Source organism: Cyanistes caeruleus, chromosome 16 (genome assembly GCF_971803275.1).
Source record: "Cyanistes caeruleus chromosome 16, bCyaCae1.hap1.1, whole genome shotgun sequence".
NCBI lineage: Eukaryota > Metazoa > Chordata > Aves > Passeriformes > Paridae > Cyanistes > Cyanistes caeruleus.
This window is the reverse complement of record NC_141716.1, coordinates 12,160,324-12,178,892: the sequence shown is the minus strand read 5'-3', so window position 1 is coordinate 12,178,892 and position 18,569 is coordinate 12,160,324. Positions and strand designations below refer to the sequence as shown.

At 49.4% G+C, this 18,569-nt stretch overlaps 1 protein-coding gene and 1 long non-coding RNA gene across 2 annotated transcripts in view; both read right to left on the bottom strand.

Annotated features, from left to right (window-relative positions):
- The window catches only part of TOX2 (TOX high mobility group box family member 2), a 149,713-nt gene that overhangs the window by 113,219 nt on the left and 17,925 nt on the right, over positions 1-18,569 (bottom strand). The gene's annotated exons all lie outside the window — the stretch shown is intronic.
- Positions 17-5,467, bottom strand: LOC147650200 (uncharacterized). The gene is made up of 2 exons (XR_015277048.1): positions 5,218-5,467; positions 17-5,071 (listed from the first exon to the last, which is right to left on the bottom strand). It is a non-coding gene; the product is annotated as an uncharacterized LOC147650200 (long non-coding RNA).

The window sequence follows — 18,569 nt, the reverse complement described above, 5'->3', positions numbered from 1 at the left end:
AGAGTCTTACAACTCCTTTCTTTCTTTTTTTTTTTTTTCTTTTTTCCCTCGCAGTGGTTTGGGACAAGCCCAGCCCAGGCTGAGTCACAAATAAAGCAGCTGCTGCTGCAGGCTGTGCTCTGTGAGGGCTGTGAGAGCAGGGGACGTGTCACTGTGACACCTTGTACCTCCACTAATGGCTCCGAGATCAATGGCACGGAAGATGAAGAGGAAAGTGATTTAATTTTCAGATCAACGGATTACACAAGTACACAAAGTATTCCCTGTCAAACACACGTGTTACCTTGATTCCTTCCATCCTTCAGCTGAGGGAGCAGCAGAAAGCTGTTGCATTGCCTGTTTCTCATACCTGCACTCCTTCTGAGACCCTGGAATGTGGAAGACCCCACCAGACTTTTATTTTATGTGGAAAAGACTCCGAGCTGATGGAATATTTCCCTTGTTAGTAGGGCACTTTGGTTGCCCCGAAAAATAATTGCCCACATTTGCAAAACACTCAGAACACAAAGCACGAGGAAGACTAAAAACTTTAAAAATTCAAACCCCAAAGCAATTAAATCATGGCATGTGGGTGACAGGGACTGTGAGGAGCAGAGCTAAAGGTGAGATGGACACAGCAGAAAAGTGGAACTAGGGCAAGACTCCAGTGGAGAGCCCAGGAGAAGAGCTGGGTGATGAGCTGGAGAAGGGCTTCACCCCCTGCTCCTCACAGGGCCTGCTCTAACTCACCTGCAGGATGGGGAGCAGCCAGGTGAGGAACAATTTCCCACCATCCTGAGGTGCTCATCACCTGAGAGCTTTTTGGAAGCCTCATCCAAGAACCAATTCAGTTGAAAACATCAGGTTCAGCATCCAACCTTTCCAGTCAGCACCGACTTCTACTCAGCAATTGGGCTGGGAGATTTTTTGAGCTTGGTAATTAAAACCCACTTAAAAGAATTTCCTCCATCCTCAAGAGCCTCATGATTTACTGTAGCTCCTACTTGAACTCGTACTTGTCTTTATTTCCAGACATTAGGTAATGAGGTTTTTGTGGTCCACAGAGCTTTCTCACTGATCCTCCGAGTTTGCAGCCAACAGCAATGACTGCACACACAAACAGCGAGAGAAAAGTTTTCAGGATTTTCCATTAGATACTCCAGGAACACACAAACCTCACCCCAGTCTATCTTAACAGCTAAGCTTAGAATGGTCCAGGCACAACAGGTTGATGTTCTGGTGGACCCCAGCTGTGTGAACTGTGTGGGCCTCGCTTCTCACACCACTGATCCCTAAATCTGAAGTGGCAGAGACCAGCAAACCCCAGGAGGGGATGGGCTACCCAAAGTGCCTGTTGAAGGTCATGAGGAGCTGGGAAGAAGCATTGCACAGGATTTCTCTCCAGCAGAACAACTCCTGTGCCTGTCAGGGCCATTGCTGCAGTGTGGACTCACAGGGAAGAACAGGAACTCATCTATTCCACTTCCACCTACAGCTGCTGCTTCTCAGAGGGCATCTTATTCCTGAGAAAAGCATGTAAAAGCCAAACCTTTCCTCGAGTCTAGCAGGTGGCAAAGAGGAGCCCACAGACACAAAAAATGCAGAGTGACACTTGCAGCAACGTGTTGATGCCAAAGGCTGGAACCCCAAGCTTCCATGCACAGGCAACACTTGGTTCCCACAGATTTCTTCACAAATCCCTGGACACTGGAATCTGACACAGGGAGAGAACTGGGCTGATTAGGTCATGCTAAAATGGCTCTGAAATTCCTGCATCAGAACACATGGCATTGGAATCCAACAGGGAACAGGCCACACCATCCACACACAGCTTGAGCTCCTTCCTCTTTTTGCTGGGAATAGGAAGGATCTAGGTCTTGAAAGTACTAAAAATTTAAGCTTTGCTCAGGCCAGGAAGCACAAGCAGAGCTCCTAATATGTAGGAAGGAGTTTGGAATTAAAAGGTCTTCCTAAAGTTCAGTCTCAACAAACCCAAACCTCCACGGACAATGAAGAAGAGTTAATTTACAGAATTATCATAGAATAGTTTGGGAGGGAAAGGACCTTAAATGTAATCTCATTCCAACCATGCCATGGACAGAGACACCTTCCACTAGACCAGGTTGTTCCAAGCCCTGTCCAACCTGGCCTTGGACACTGCCAAGGATGGAACCAACACTCTTGAGGAACCACCAGGCTCATGGTGCCTCACCTTGCCCTGACAGCTCTCTGCTGCTCCCTCCCAGCTGGGTAAAGCCACTGTCACTCGTCCTTACCTGTTTATTCAAAGTCTTTCCCCCATCTCTCTGCTGGAGCAGCACCCAGGCCACAGCCATTGGGTGGCAATGGGAGCGTGGTGTCTGTGCCACCCCAGCTGTGATGCTCTAACCACTATGGCTCATGGCAGGTGACAAATAAGATGCCCTTTAACTCCCCAGCTGAGCTCTGCACACAGCACAGCACAGGAAGAACAAGCTACAACCAATATTTTTACTGACAGGTGATAAATCACATGCCCTTTAACTTGTGTGCACCAGTTGCAAATTCAGTTAATTAGAAATCCACGCTGACTCCTTCCCATGTAATATTTCCTGCGTGATTTGCACGGGCTGTTGTTGTTGGAATGCTTGCTGGGATTAAGGTTCATGGAAGCCAGGGGTGCACAGATCTTTGCTGCAGAGCACCACGACCTCTAGTGCTGTGCAGACTGGAGAAATTACTGCCAGCAGGAAGAGTAGCAGCAATGAAAGGGGGACCAAAATGTTTTATGGACACTTGCAGGGTCCCTGCCAGCACAACAGACAGGTATGGCTTGCACATGAAAACTCTGGGCTACCACTGGGAGCCTTCTCTGAAAACACAAAATAGAGCAGAAAAGTCTTCCTCAAGCCCGTAGAATTCTGCATTTTCACACATTGTGCTGCCAACAGATACAAAAGGCTCTTTTTTAACTGCCTCTGGAGGTTTCTGTCACCCCTGGGCAGCCCCTTGGAGCAGCACTGTGACACCCAGCAAGCCCCAGTGCTCTCCCATGGGATCAGGGATTGCTGGCCAGTGCCCACCATGCTGGGAGCTGTGAGGGAGACAGCCACCCACTCCAGCCACCCTGCTTTCCACCACAATTTGTTATTCCCCTCAGTTTGGCAAATTAAACCAACTCTCCTTTCCAACTATTTTGTCCATATTTTTCTATGGACACTTTCGTGCTACTGATAGTATTTTCAGCTCTGCTACAAAAGGGCATTTGTTAAAATATTCCATGACTGCAGAAGACTCATAACAGATTCAGAAACCCAGTGATAATCATAATAATTTTTTAGCACTTGTCTGCCAGACAGAATTATCAGCAAAAGCAGGGCCCTGCTATCTGCAGGAGCGGTATATGATACGTTCATTTCTTTTTTTTCTCCCCCCCTTCTATAAACTTCAATTATTAATGATGGAAATTTTTCCTTGCCTATTCTTCCCTCACTGGGAAAAACAGCCATTACTGACATTTGCCGATTTCAATCTAATCCTCCTCATCTGCATATAGACGAGGCTCTGTTTGACTCTGCCTATTGATCCAGCCAGGAAAAGGGACTCTATAACTTAATCTGATGTCAAAGGCTGATGTGTCCTGTAGGAAATCGGCGCTGTAGATCTCCCTGCTATAAATATGTCACCAGAATTAACTGGAAGCACTAATAGGTCACTCAATGAGCTCCACGGTGCACACAGGGCACACCGAGGCTGCTGTCTGGTTGCTTGTGATTGATGACACCAAAAATTAGCCAGAACAGAGGGTTGTCAGCCAGCCCAGGGACAAGGGACTCGCTGACACGCTTTGTTCTCCTGCATGTGCTGGGTCCCAGCCCAGCCCTGTCACTTCTGAAACATTTAACACACTTAACATGAAAAGAAAAAAAAAATAAAAATTCTACTATAAGGATAAAACAATAGAAAGTAAGTAGGATCTCTTCCAGCTTTTCCTTCCTGCAGTTTGTCCCGCTGCAGCGCTGCCCTTGGTCAGCAAATAGAGCCAAGAGAGAAATTCTGGTGTCCTATTGCAGGCAGAGAACCCCATGGAGGATGGCAAGGGTGGCACTGGGACCTGGAAATGCAGCTCTGCATGCTCTGGGGATCAAAGTGATCCCAGCTTGCTCACTCCGGGCTGGTTTATGCACACCAGGCTCCAGCCAAAGCACTCCAACCCAGGAAAAAGCCTTCCCTCTTTAGCTGTGCCCCTTCTTTATCATATAATTGTGAAAAGGTTTGGTATGGAAGAAACCTTAAAGATCACCTTGTTCCACCTCCTGCCGTGGGCAGGGACACCTTCCACCATCCCAAGTGGCCTGTCCCAGATGAAAACCACTGGGATGGACAAGGATGGACCACGATCCCCTCAGCACTGGGACTAACGACAGAGAAAATTCAACAGGAGTCAACTTCTGGGTGATAGCTCGGGTGGACTTGCTCTCACTGGCACACTGAAAAGCAGCAGGTTTTGTCCCAAAAATGTTCACATCCAGCAGGGCAGGACCCCTGGGCTCACACACAGAGCTGCTAGCTTCCTTTACACATGAATAAAACCCTGGAACAGCATCTGACCCAGCCCTGATCCACTGCCACTCCCCGTGCATGTGGAGCAGCCTGGAACATTCTCCTCACCCAGCTACAGCTTTGTTCTCTGGCCAAGAGGCAGCTTGGGCCAAATTGTCCTTATTTTCCTGTACTGAGGGAGCTGAGACAGTGCCACGTGGTGTCACCAAGGATGCAGGAGGAGAGGCTGCTCTCCAAAGGCACACACCATCCCACATGTCCTGCTGGAGTCACGAGTCTGATCCATCTCCACTTATCTTCACAAAACTCAAAGCCAGCCAGAAAAGCTCAGAGAGTCCACAGGGCTGCCATGTCCAAAGCCCCTGTGATGCTTCCAGCACTCCTGGATGAGAAGGGCTCTTTTCCAGGACTGTTTTCATGGCTATAAACTATTTATGCTGGATGCCTGCAAAGTGGTGATGCTGAATAAGTCACTGCTCCAGCCAACTGAGGGCAAAGTTGTCTTCAGGGGGGACCTTTCAGGACTTCTTCAGCTCGTGAGCTGAGCCTCCTTATGAAAAGTAAACAAACCCAAGACAGATTCAAGAGACATCACAGGACAAAATTTGTTCAGATTTAAAATCTGACCTGGAACAGTCAGCTGGAACAGGCAGCATATCAAAACAGAATCCAGACTCGAATGTACTGTAATCTCACCTCTTTTCATTGAATCACAGGATGGTTTGGGTTGGAAGGGACCTCAAAGCCCCTCTGGTTCCTACCCCTGCCACAGGCAGGACACCTCCCACTAGACCAGGTTGCTCCAAGCCCTGTTCAAGCTGGCTTTGAACAATTTCAGGGATGGGGCAGCCACAGCTGCTCTGGGCAAGCTGTGCCAGGGCTAACATCTAATCTAAATCTCTCCTCTTTTAGTTTAAAACCACTCCCAGCTCTCCTCTGGCAATCCATCATCCCTAACACGAGGGGTGGGGATTATTGTCGGTGCTGCAGTTAATGTGGGAGCCAGGTGTTCCCTAATCCCTGAGCACAGAGAATATTATAATTGTTAGCACTGTAACGAGCACAGGTGCTTTTACCAGGCAGAGAACATTAACAGGCTCACCTCAAGCAGGGGAGCAGGCAGCATTTCCAAACAGCAACTGGATTCATCCTCATTATTTACCTGAACAGATGTTGGCTGTGATACTTCCCCAATCCTGGAGCTGGATATTTGTCAGCATTAATGGGATTTCCAGGAGCTAGTTTGCTTTAGGAGCTTGTTTCCTCATTCAAATTGTAAGCATCGCTGTTTTGCGGCGTGCGTTGCCTCTTTCGCTTGCGATTATCTTCCCAGGTTTTCACTTTTCCCTGGGTCACTGAGTGCAGATCCATTCTAATTACTGTCATTTGAGCTTTTGTGCAGCACGCCGTCACACCAGGGCTGCATAAATAAGTAATGCATGTGCTCTTTGTAGGCTTTGCTGGCAGAGCCAGAGCCCTGCTCATCGCGACGAGCTCACCTGAGCCCCAGCCCAGGGAGGATCCACCACGCTCACAGCTCTGGGCTCCCCCTTACATGGCTTTTAGCATCATTTCATTCATCTCTGCTCACACAGGGATGTTCCACTGCCGCTCCTGGGCTGGATGCTGATCTGCCTGCCCGAGGGGATGTTGTTTTCCCAGCGTGGCTTGCAGGGCAGCGATCGCTCCAAAGGTTTGTTAAATTAACAGGATCTTGGCAAATGCCTCATGCCCGGTGGAAAAGCTTAAATCAACACTGAAACGCTGCCCAGCTGGGGGCTGCTGCCCTCTGAGTCCCACGCTGGACCAGAGCCATGTGCCATACACAGAAGGATCAAGGCTAATTGTCTTTAAACCCTCAAACCCTCTGTCTTTGGGAAGCCACGGCCCTTCCCTGCCAGGTCTCACTGCTCTTGTAATCAGAAGAGGCAGGTGGCTACTGCACATGGCAGAAGTGCAGGATAACAATCTGCAAGTGATGACTTCAGGTGCTTGGGGTGTGTGCTGGCCAGAACAATGAAGGTGCTGCACCCTGGCTCCTCTCACAGGGTGCATCCTTCCCACTGTGAGAGAGAGCACAGGAACACAACTGCATGCTGACAATGTGGTTCTGCACCACGGGCTGCAGGGCCACAGAGCTCTTGTACACCCTGGAAGGGTACAGGGAGCCACACTGTGCCCTAGGGACAGAAGAAGGGCTGGCACAGGTAGCTTTGAACCAGGAGCACGGGTTGTTTGTCAGCCAGACACAGATCTCTGCGGCCGTGAGGAAGGTGGCACTCACCACTAGGTAGGATGGTCAAACACCTGGTGACCATGACATAACCTGATGGCCTTATTACTCCTACATGTCTTTCACTTTCCTGTAGTAAATAGTTCAGAAATTAACATTATTCCATGAACAGAAATTCACGGGGCCAGCACATGCAGCCACTGCTCCTGGGAGTGGGAGGATGCCCCAAGTGGGACCTGCCACATCTGTCAGGGCTGACCCCACATCCTGAGCTGGCCAGGGGGAACAGCCATGACCCAGCTCAGGACAAAACAGGCAGGGCTACAGAGTGGTAATCTGTGCCAGGAGCCCTCAAATAAAGTTTAAAAATTACATTAATAAGTCAATTGCCAATTGACTTATTAATAAGACGACTATTTTTTCCAGTTCCCTTTGCAGGAAGGGACTTTGCTTTCCTCTCTCCTGACAGTGTGCAGAGCAAGGCTGAGGCTGCTTGTTCAAGCTGGCTCCGAGGTGCTTCGTGCAAACCCTGGAAGGAACGAGCTTTCGTTTGCTCAGCTGTGCACAAGCTGAAGGAAAAGCAATAAATAACCACGGCAAAGCGCCTGCAGACAGACATGCAGCAGGCTGCAAGGCACACAGAGCCGCTCCTTCAACAATGCCTCCAGGGCGTCGCATCCAGTGACACACAATGGCACTGACACCCAGTTTGTGAGCAGCCAGGAGGAGCAGTGGCACAGGAACCTCAGCCAGGGTCCAGGTTTGGCCAGTTGTGCTGGCACACGGAGCTGGGGTAACTCAGCACATCCTTCAGCTGACATCTGCCACCGGGCTGACGCACAAGGACTCTGTCCTGCATCACGGGAGTGGCTGTAAACCTCTAAGAACAGGCTGTTTTCAGAGGCCTCATAAATCACACAAATCTTATCTAAAAGACTTTGTCTTCATATCTTTATCAGAAATGTTCTCCTGCTTATCTGATAAGACGTAGCTGCGTTTCTTCGTAAGGAGATGCCAATGACGGCGGGGGCTGGCATCTCTTTGGGTGAGAGCAGGCAGCACAACACACAGGCCTGAGCTGGCCTTGCACAGGGCAGGACACACAGGTCCCCATGCTGTGGGGACACAGGCAGGACAGAGATGTCCCCATGCTGTGGGGACATGGGCAGGACACAGAGGTCCCCATGCTGTGGGACATGAGCAGGACACAGAGGTCCCCATGCTGTGGGGACACAAGAGGACACAGAGGTCCCCATGCTGTGGGACATGGGCAGGACACACAGGTCCCCATGCTGTGGGGACACAAGAGGACACAGAGGTCCCCATGCTGTGGGACATGGGCAGGACACACAGGTCCCCATGCTGTGGGACATGGGCAGGACACACAGGTCCCCATGCTGTGGGGACATGCCCACCTGCCAAGGTGAGCACCCTGGCTCTGCTTACCCCCACCAAGCCAACCAGCAGCTCCTCCCTGAGCCTATTTCAATGCCAGCCACAAATTATGATCAGCACTGAGCACGGCCCCAGCAGAACAATGCAGAAACCACAACCAAGTGCTGGAAATGTTAAGATGTGAGTCTGTGCTCCATCACTTGCTGGAAATAGTTTTAAAATTAAAGAGAAGATATTTAGGTTACATATAAGGAAGAAATTCTTTACTCAGAGAGTGCTGAGGCCCTGGCACAGGGTGCCCAGAGCAGCTGGGGCTGCCCCTGGATCCCTGGCAGTGCCCAAGGCCAGGCTGGATGGGGCTTGGAGCAGCCTGGGACAGTGGAAGGTGTCCCTGCCATGGCAGGGGGTGGAACCAGATGCTCTTCAAGGCTCTTTCCAGCCCAAGCCATTCTGTGATTCTCTGATTACCAGATTCAAAGGTTTAGATAGGACTTAGGCATTTTTAATGGTTTATTAAGCTGGTATTGGGTATTGACTCTGAGACTGTGCAAGGAAGACAGGACTAAAACCAGCTGGAATTTCACTCCCCAAAAGCTGCTGATTCCCTCTCTCAACAAGACCTAGGTTTGTAACCAGGTAAACATTCGTTGCACTTCCTCTGCTTCCAGTAAAGGGCATCATCTTGTTATCATCATTTAATAGCAGAATATTGAAGAGTGTCTCCCATTTTCCAACCAGATCTTCCTCCCTGCTCCAGCTTTTACTCTCCATACCCCCATGCTGACTTAGCCAAGCAGCCACATCAGTCTGGTTTCAAAGAATCCTGCACTGTAGGATCTGCTGCAGCTGGTCAGGCCAATCAGCTCAATATCTTTTCTTTGGAAAGAACCCTTGTTTTGGGACACCTTAAAAAAGCCCAAATTCCCCATCTAGGAAGATGTTTGGATAATGACAAATTAAACCCAAATTATTGCCTAGAACCCCAAAGGGCTGAGACAGCTCTGGGGATCAGCTCTGATAAGCCCTTGCTGGGTTTTAGCAGTCCCTGGGCAGCACAGCCCATGAGTGACAAGGAACAGGAACAGCAATTCCAAAGGAAGGAGAAATGAAGAAAAAAACATCCTATGAAGCAGAAGTGTTCACTGTAACAACCAAAACCAAACCCCAAACTCATGGATCAGTTACTGGTTGTCCCTTTGAGTTGAGCACAGGTCTGTCTCTCCTCAGTACAAAGAGTGAGTGAACATTTATTTAACTCTTGGCAGATGTTTAGTTGTGACAGGTATGTGGTGATTTAACCCCAGAGAACAACTCAGCACCAGGAAGCTGCCACCTCACTGCCCCTTCCCAGTGGGATGGTGAAGGGGATCAGAAAGAAATAGAACCTATGGGTTGAGATAAGAACAGTTTAATAATTGAAATGAAGCAAAATGTAATAGTAATAATAATAATAATTGTAATGAACAGGAGAGAGAGAAGGAAATGAAACCCAAGAAAGACAAGTGATGCCCTGTACAGTAATCTGTTACCTGCTGAGCAGTGCCCAGTGCAACTGGTCCCTCCTGGCCAATTTCCTCCCAGTTTCTATACTGGCCATGATGGCCTGTGGTATGGAATATTCCTCTGGCCAGTTTGGGTCACTTGTCCTGGCCATTCTCCCTGCTGCTTGCTGGCCAAGACTGGGAAACCACAAAATCCTTAACTTAGGTAAGCACTGCTTAGCAACAACTAAAACATCAGTGTGTTATCAGGCACACTAAACCCAAAACACAGCACTGCTTTGTGCTGCTAAGAAGAAAATTAACTCTCTCCCAGCCCAAAGCAGTACAGAGAGGGGTGGACAGTGCCTTATGCCCATGTGGAGGTACTTGACTCCCACTGGCACTTGGGAATTCCAGCAGAGCTGACTGGCACTGCAGCCTGCAGCCCTCACCCTGCAGCTCATGCTGTTTCCATCAGTGCTAGAGCAAATCCAGGAGTGTTACACCTGCACTGCTGCAGAAAGGCTTTTAGAGTCATTTAAAATCCTGCCTGGAGCTCACATTCAGACCTGGCACACGCACGTGGATTTGGGGCACACTCGCTTGCAGGCAGCATGAACACAGCTGCTGATGGCCAAAGCTGGCAACAACAGTTACAAACTGGCCAGAAAAAAAAAATAAAAATCAGCCTTTCTTCATGCAGGAAAAGTAGAAAAAAGAAAAATGAAAAAAAAAGTTAGAAAAGAAACCAAACAGAAACGGTTCATCAGATAGTTATAGGTATCTAGAAACAAAAACCACAGCCACTTCAAGCTTGTGCACACTGAGGTTCTGGGGCACTCACCTCCTGTTTTTGTTTCAATTAAGACAAAAGCAGGGTTTATTTTCAGAACTGTATTAAAAATAAAACACCAAAGGCCAAGCTGCTGAGCCCTGCACTGGGTGAGCTTTACTGGTCTCACTGGAAGCCACCCTGCAACATTTCCACAGCTCCTCAAAACCCCATTCAGTCTTGCATTTGGTGCTGCAAGGTCCCATCTCCACTGCCAGAGGAAACTCTCCACCCTCACACTTGTCTCATCTGGTTTTCTTCCCTTCATTCCTGATTTCACCATGTTCACACTGATGTTTCTCAATACTCCACAAAACAGGTCCAGAGGCATCAGGGATTGTTCTTTCTTGGGAAGGAAGAAGGATCATCCAACATATTTACTTAGAGAAAGAAGCAGAAATGTGATGGAGCAAGGTCCTACCTGCCCAACCTGTCACATGCAATGGAGGGGAGAAGCGTTTCTCTGCTTGCAGGTTCCAGGTTGGTTGTTAAATACTCAGCATCTTTGTCCAATACAAAAGCACTTTACACACGCTGTGCTCCACCTTTACTCACAGCTGGGGAAGCCTCAGCCTGCTGGGGCAGAAAATCAGAACTGGCAGGAAGGGCAGGCAGGAAGAAAAGGCAGGAGAGGGTTGGGCAAGAGCACAAAAGCAGCAATGTAATGAGTCTAAAAGGAAATTAATGCAGCTTCTCATCCCCACAATGTCCCTTCACCATCAGGGTCCTACAGGGATGCAAAGCAGCTCATCCCCTCAGCCCAGCTGGCAAACAGGTGATGCTGCCCCACCTGTGCCAGCCCCTCTGCCACAGGCTGGGGCTCAGCCCGTGCCCACCATGTGCCATGAGCTGGCATCACCTTGGAGTCTCCTCCTGGAAGGATCTGGGCAGGCTGGAGGTCGGGAGCTCAGCAGGGCCCGTGTGGTTTTTAGGCCTCCTTTTCAGTTTTTCTTCCACTTTGATGACATCAAAGACAGCAAGAGCTGGACCACGCTGCATTTTGGGGCATTTGAAGACCATGAGGTGACTTCAGCTGCTGGGACATCCAGTGCAGTGGCACAGGTTGGCACATGCTGCTGTACACCCCAAATCATGGCAGGAAACCTCGCAGCATCTGCCACCCTGCCCCTCTGTCCACAGCAAGTCATCCCTGCCAGAAGCCAGCTTCAGCTTCTGCCAAAGGCAGGCATTTAGCAGAGTTATCCTGAGCTGCACCAAAACCCAATTATATTCAAACTGCACAAATTCAGACTCTCCATCTTGACCTTGGTTGATTTTTAAATTACCATGTGACCCTTTTTGTACCTCCCACCTGAAAAATAACGAGAGGCAGGGCCGGCCCTAGCACTGAGCCTTCCTTCCTCCTCCCCATCAATATTTTATCACAGCAAACACCTGCCACGAAAACAAGCCCTAGGAGAAACAGGAGGTTCGTGGAACTGCCTCAACAGCAGCACAGACACCACAGGAAACAAAACAACCTGTGCACAGAGAGGAGCAGAGCCCACAGAACAAATGTTTGTGTGCTCCAGGGCCAGGACAAATTCTGCTTTTGCTTGCATGGGGGTGTGACTGCTCTGTCCCCACCAGCTTCAGCTACAGCTTCTGCAAAGGGCCATGCAAGCAGGGCAGATCCTTTCCCAAATGTGCTTGGGTTTGGGGGTTTCACTGTAGGCAGAGGCAGGAAAGAGATTCCCTGCACGGAGTCACCAGTTCACAGGTTTGGCACAGGAATGTCCCTGTGAAAGCACTGGGATTCACAGCCAGATGGTGCTGGGGACAAGGGACATCAAAAATCAGAAACATGGGGAATCCTTCATGTTTTCCTATGGAGGATTCAGAGTTAGCTTGCAAGAGCTGATCAGGCCCCCCTGGCCAAACACAAAGCAATCATCACCTTTCCTTTTTGTTTTAACCTTCAGAGAACAGAGCCAGGACCAAAATACAGCAAAATGCAGGACCAAAATACGAAATAACCCAGCTTCTCCAGAATCAGGAGCTGCATGGGAAACATCCTGACTCCTGAATTCCATCTGTGAGACAAGCACTCCTCGATGCCAGCGCTCCCGGGGTGACACCTCCAGGGAAGCACCATTTGTTTATTACAGAGCATGCAGGGATGGCAGCAATTGGAGGTTATTATTTCTATTGGAGATGTGATTTCAGGCTGTGAGAAAATTTTAGGCTGCACAAGCCTGAAATAACTCCCTAGGCCAAATTTACAGCTGGTAACAGGCAGAGCTATCATAGTCACTTGTCATTTTATTTAAGGCCTGCACGACCCCTTGACCTACACAGGCTCTGGAGCTGCCAGCCCAGGAACTGAAAGCAGAGGTGTCAGAGAGGCCAGGCCCCTTCTCACAGGATTAGTTTTGTCTCAGTATGGGTTTTAAGGCACTAAAGACCACGGTGGGATGGCTGTTCTCACAGCCACGTCTCCTCTGAGGGGAACACCAAGATGCTCCAAGGGCTGGAGCCCCTCTGCTCTGGAGCCAGGCTGGGAGAGCTGGGGGTGCTCACCTGGAGAAGGCTCTGGGGAGAGCTCAGAGCCCCTTTCAGGGCCTAAAGGGGCTCCAGGAGAGCTGCAGAGGGACTTTGGACAAGGGATGGAGGGACAGGACACAGGGAATGGCTTCCCACTGCCAAAGGATCAACTTTGCTGAGATGTTAGAAAAGGTTTTTACAATGAGGGTAGTAAACCAGTGGTTGCCTAGAGAGAACGAAGATGCCCCAGCCATTGAACCCCAAGTGTTCAAGGTCAGACTGGATGGAGCTCCAAGCAGCTTGGTCTCATGGAAGGCTCCCATGGCAGGGGGTTGGACAAGACGACCTCTAAAGGCCCCTTCCAAGACCAAGCATTCTGTGATTCTACAATGCAGTGCAGATCCCTGTGCCTCACTGGGGCAGGGTCCTGCACAGGGCCTTATTTAGTGGCCATAACCCCTCCTGTCTCTGTGCCTTTCCCATCCCAGCTATCCACCCTGATGGATCCCCCCAGACTATCAGCATATCTGGTGTATGCAGGGAAAAAAACCCAAACACTTTAACAAAGTTATACTGCAGGACATGATAAACACCAGATCATGTCCTGTAGATACACTACACACTTAGCAGCGCTGGTAGGAGGCTGAAACACAGCAGCTTGTTTTGGGCAGAAACCTGGAACTGGAATTTTACATCTCCCAGGACACAGCCTTGTCACTGGAGCCATTTCTGCCCAGCCCTGAGGAGGCTGCAGGCAAGGATTGCCACACAGGGACACCCATGGCTCACAGGGGAGGCTCTTCTGGGGCCCATCACGGAGATGAGAAAAGTCCCTCTTGGTTTACAGTGTTTATTTCACCTCCTCTATCAAAATAAAACCGAACATGAAGTTGTGGCCATTGACTGCAGCAAGTTCATGCAGCAGGACTTGTCCTCATGTCTGTGACACCCACCCTGGCTGCCTGCAAGGACAGACTCTTCCCCCTGAGCTGTGCAGTGTGGGGACAAGGCTAAATGTTACTGCACAGGAAATATTGAGAAATCCAGTCTCTTTGGTGAAGTGATCCTTCCCAAGCATGAAAACCACATGCCCATGATTGATGGAGTGGCTCCCCTTTCAAACAGTCAGCTCATGCAGACAAGCCCAAAAGCCAGAAGCAGAGCCCGGAGCGAGCACGTACAACTGCCTGCAGAGACAAGGGTTAACAATCTTATCTGGGGTCACCAGAAGAAATTCCAAGTAAAACCCACACCACACAGATTTCCTGCTTTCTAACCCAGTGCCCTATTTATACCTCTCTTTCTTCACAATGCCAGTGACAGCTTTTTCCTCACTCACAGGCATGTTTCCTGCTTTCTGAATTGTGACTTTCATTTGTAGCTCATTTCCATAACCTCTGAAATAGAGTTTCAGTGGAAATGTTAAATGTACTGATAAATTCTTCATGAATCTTAAAGTTATTGGCAGGGAGAATGGGGGCAATTTACCCTGTACCAGTCAATTGAAAATTATATATTTCAAAAGCCTCTGATGGAACGCAGCAAGGTTTAACTCTGACTGATAAAGTAACGCCTTCTTGAGGACGAGGCCAATAACAGAACCTATTTCCAAAATGCACAGTCCCCAGAGTGATGGCAAACAGGCTCATCAGTGCACAGTGACCTTCACAGCCTTCAATCTTTATCACAGAGCACAGGGACAAACTCTGAGATCACGTGCAGGGCACCCAAACAGCCCTTGGTGTTCACTTCTCCATCCCTGGGGCTCATCCCACAGCGGGGGCAGCAGGGACAGTGAGGGGTTCTGTCCCTTTCCTGCTCTCTCACGAGGCTCCACCTCGAGTGCTGCATCCACCAGTAAAGCCCCAGTGTAAGAAGGATGTGGAGCAGCTGGAGTGATTCCAGAGGAGGCCATGGAGATGCTCCAGGGGCTGGAGCCCCTCTGCTCTGGAGCCAGGCTGGGAGAGCTGGGATGCTCACCTGGAGAGGAGAAGGCTCCAGAGTGACCTCAGAGCCCCAGCCAGAGCCTAAAGGGGCTCCAGGTGAGCTGGAGAGGGACTGGGGACAAGGGATGGAGGGACAGGACACAGGGAATGGCTCCCACTGCCAGAGGGCAGGGCTGTATGGGATATTGGGCAGGAATTGTTCCCTGTGAGGGTGGGCAGGCCCTGGCACAGGGTGCCCAGAGCAGCTGGGGCTGCCCCTGGATCCCTGGCAGTGCCCAAGGCCAGGTTGGACAGGACTTGGAGCAGTCTGGGACAGTGGAAGGTGTCCCTGCCATGGCAGGGGTGGAATGAGGTGAGCCTTAGGGTCCTTTTCAGCCCAAAACATTCTGTGTCTCTGTAATTCCATCTGATCAGCCTGCACTTTGACTAACAAAGCATCTTCTGTGTGCTCTTTGCCACGAGCATGGCATGGTCCAGCTGCTGCCACTCCTCTGGTTTCTCTATTCTAAAAACAAGAGAGAAAGAGGGGAAAAAAAAAGAGATAGAGAGAAAAAACAGTCTCATCTGATCCTTATCCCTGCCAGAGCAGGAGCATCTTCAAAACCACTGGCTGAACAAGTTGCACTAAATAATTAGGACACATGGGGGGACTAAAAGTAAAGAAAGACTAAAGCACAGATTTGCTGCAATGTTTCCACTTCACTGGAGTCAGAAACAAGACACAAGGTGCCTATTCTGTAAAACCAGATGTGATTGTGACCGAACAAAACACTATGGACAGGAGGCAAGCAGGGAAAGAAAACCCACAAAAGTCATCGTGACTTATGAGAGAATCTGAAGGTCAGACACGGAAAGAGCAAGGCCAGGGGTGGAGCTGCCTTGCAGGAGTGCTGGGGATGCTGTGGGCTAGGAGGGCTCAGCCTGAGCTGTGGGGAAGGTAAGGAAACCTTAAAGGGAGTCAGATCCACTGGCAGGAAAAGCATCCAGCTAGGAAAGCCCGTCAGACCGCAGCCCACCTTCCCTGGAGAGGATGCAAGAGGGAGAAACCAGGGACTGAGGTGCTTGAAATGAGAGCAAGTGCCAGAGCATCCTTTAAGAGCAGCCCAGGGCAGGCTGACAGAGCTGGGGGGACTGTGCCATCCCCTCCAGCACTCGTTCAGAACCCCCCTGGCACAGTGCAGCCCCAACAAGGTGCCTGTGATCAGAGGAGGTGGCACTTGTGACACGTCCCCTGACACAGCGAGCCCAGAGCAAGGGGCACAGACCCCCCTGCAAGGCAGCTGCCTGTCCCCACCCTTCCTAGAAAGCCTTCAGAGGTGACAAACCCAAGCACACTCATCACAGCTGGGCGTCACTGAGACCAAAACAGCGTTAATTCCAAAATGGAGCTAAAAGATTGATACGAAGGAGAGGAATGAGGGAACAGGACTGGACAGGGCAGCAGCCACCTGACCCCAGCAGAGCTGCTCCAGCTCCCGCTCTCCTACAGAAACACACACAGCTCCCTGCCCCATATAAAATATTTGTGCATCCTACATAATTTAGTACCCTATTAAATAACTTGACTCCCCTATTTTTCATAGCAGCAAATTCCATGAATTTTGCATGGAATAAAAATTTAGCAATCATAGCGGTTGCTAATTTCTGTGCTGTGCTCAGAGCAGCCTTTCACTTCCCCATAATGATTTTTAAACATTATCCTGCTGTTTCCTTTTTTCTATGCCTGGCATTGAAGAGCTCTGCGAACTATTTGAATTGCGCTGCTCTGAAAAAAAAAATAAAAAAATCCTGTAGGGGAGGAAAAATTAAATTCAATCATCACTCTACCCTCTGTGAACTGTGAAAGTCTTGGGAACATGAAAAGGTGCTTTGGAAAGGATGTTAAGCATTCAAAAGATTAGACAGCAATGTGCAATTAAATGTGTTCCACAACCCTTTGTCAGAGTATCCAAAACCTTACTTCTGCATGAACTTCAAATCCTCCCACTGGGAGCTTGTTCAAGTGGTTTACTTTAAACCTGTACTTTAGATATTCCATACCTTTCACTTTTATAATTCTTCAGCATATGCTAACACTGGCAGAGTTAATAGTAACTGACTAATTTTAAACCCTGTGATTACTGGAGCTGATTTATATAGTAGCTTCACTTCACAATACTGCGAATCAGGCACGCGGTAATTGCCAAGTTCAATTTTAGCTCTGTCACACTGAAGCATTAGTTTTTATGCCTCAGCTGTTGCCTCCTCCATGCTATAGAGGTAAGTTGATAATGCAGTAGGTTTTGCTGTTAAATATCATAATATTATGATACCCCATGTCAGATTCTTGCAAGCTTTGTGAGCTATGCATCATCTATTAACTAAATACTTTTATTAAGGGAACGGTTTGAGAAGGTTCCTATTCTAATTTAGCTCAGAACACTGAATACTGGAAAGGGGGGTGGGGAATGCAATGATTTAATTCACCACCAAAAGTGACTTGGTGGAGAGAAGCACTCATAATCCTCATCAAGGAGCTGTGATAGGAAATGTGAAGGGATTAAACTAAAGCCAGTGAACTCAGACCTTGCAGTTGAGGCTCCTTACCCTGCCCTTAGGCCACACGTAGGAGCAGTGCCAGGAGCTGTCTCACTCCTCAAAACCAGGAGCTTTAGGGCTGCAAGCTCATGTCCAACAGCAAGGGGCACCTTGACCAGAGAATGGACATCCCAGGGAAGCCTTCCTTCCCATCCCTGCGGATGCTGCTGCCAGGGCTCCTGGTGGGACAAGCAGAGAGGAAAAGGTAGAGATGGGGACACCAGAGATGGGGCTCCACAGCTCAGGGATCAGCTGCATTTGCCAGAGAAATGAGGCTGTGCTGCTGCTGCACCTGAGCCAACAGCTGGGCATTAGCAGTAATCTCTTAATAGCACTTAAATCCACCCATCTCTTGGGCTTCATGCTAGAAGATTTTCTTTGTTTTGTTTTAGGATTTTGTTGTTGTTGTTTTTTGTTGTTTTTTTCATTATTAAAGGCTGCTCATATCAAATTTAACAAAGGTGGGTAAACTGGAACTGCTTTCCTTCCCATTCACACATTCCTTGGTGCTCGGGGTCAGTGAAGGTGGGAACACGAGCTGGAGCCCCGAAGTATCAGAGAGGGCTTTAAGGACAAGGCCTGGGGATGGATCTGGGCACCTCCTCTGGGCCAGGGGCACAGGAGAGGGGTCTCTGCTCTGCTGCACTGTTGATCTTTGCAATCCTTTCTATGGAAAGAGCCAAATGCAACAGGAAAGTCTCTCTGCACAGCCAGGTGCTTGCTCCTGTTGGACAGTCTGCACTGATCTTAACCCCTTCCTCCCCTCCATGGCTCCCTCATGCCCAGGCAGACACAGTGACACCAATCCAAGCCAACACCCAGGTCCTGGTCCCTGTGGGGGCTCCAGGGACCCTCCTCTGATCCACCACTCAGCAGTCACTTGGCCACTCTCTGGGGAAATTCCCCCTGGCAGCACCACCCCTCCCTCATAAACCAGGGTTCTATGGGCACAGGACAGCAGTGCAACCCATGAGAGTCACTAACAACACAGATCTTAGTCCAGCTCAGAAACTCATTGCTTAGGAACTCAGCAAAACCCACAGGGACAGTGGTGACCAGTCCAGTGGCCACCTCTCCCATTGACCCTCTCACCACTGGAG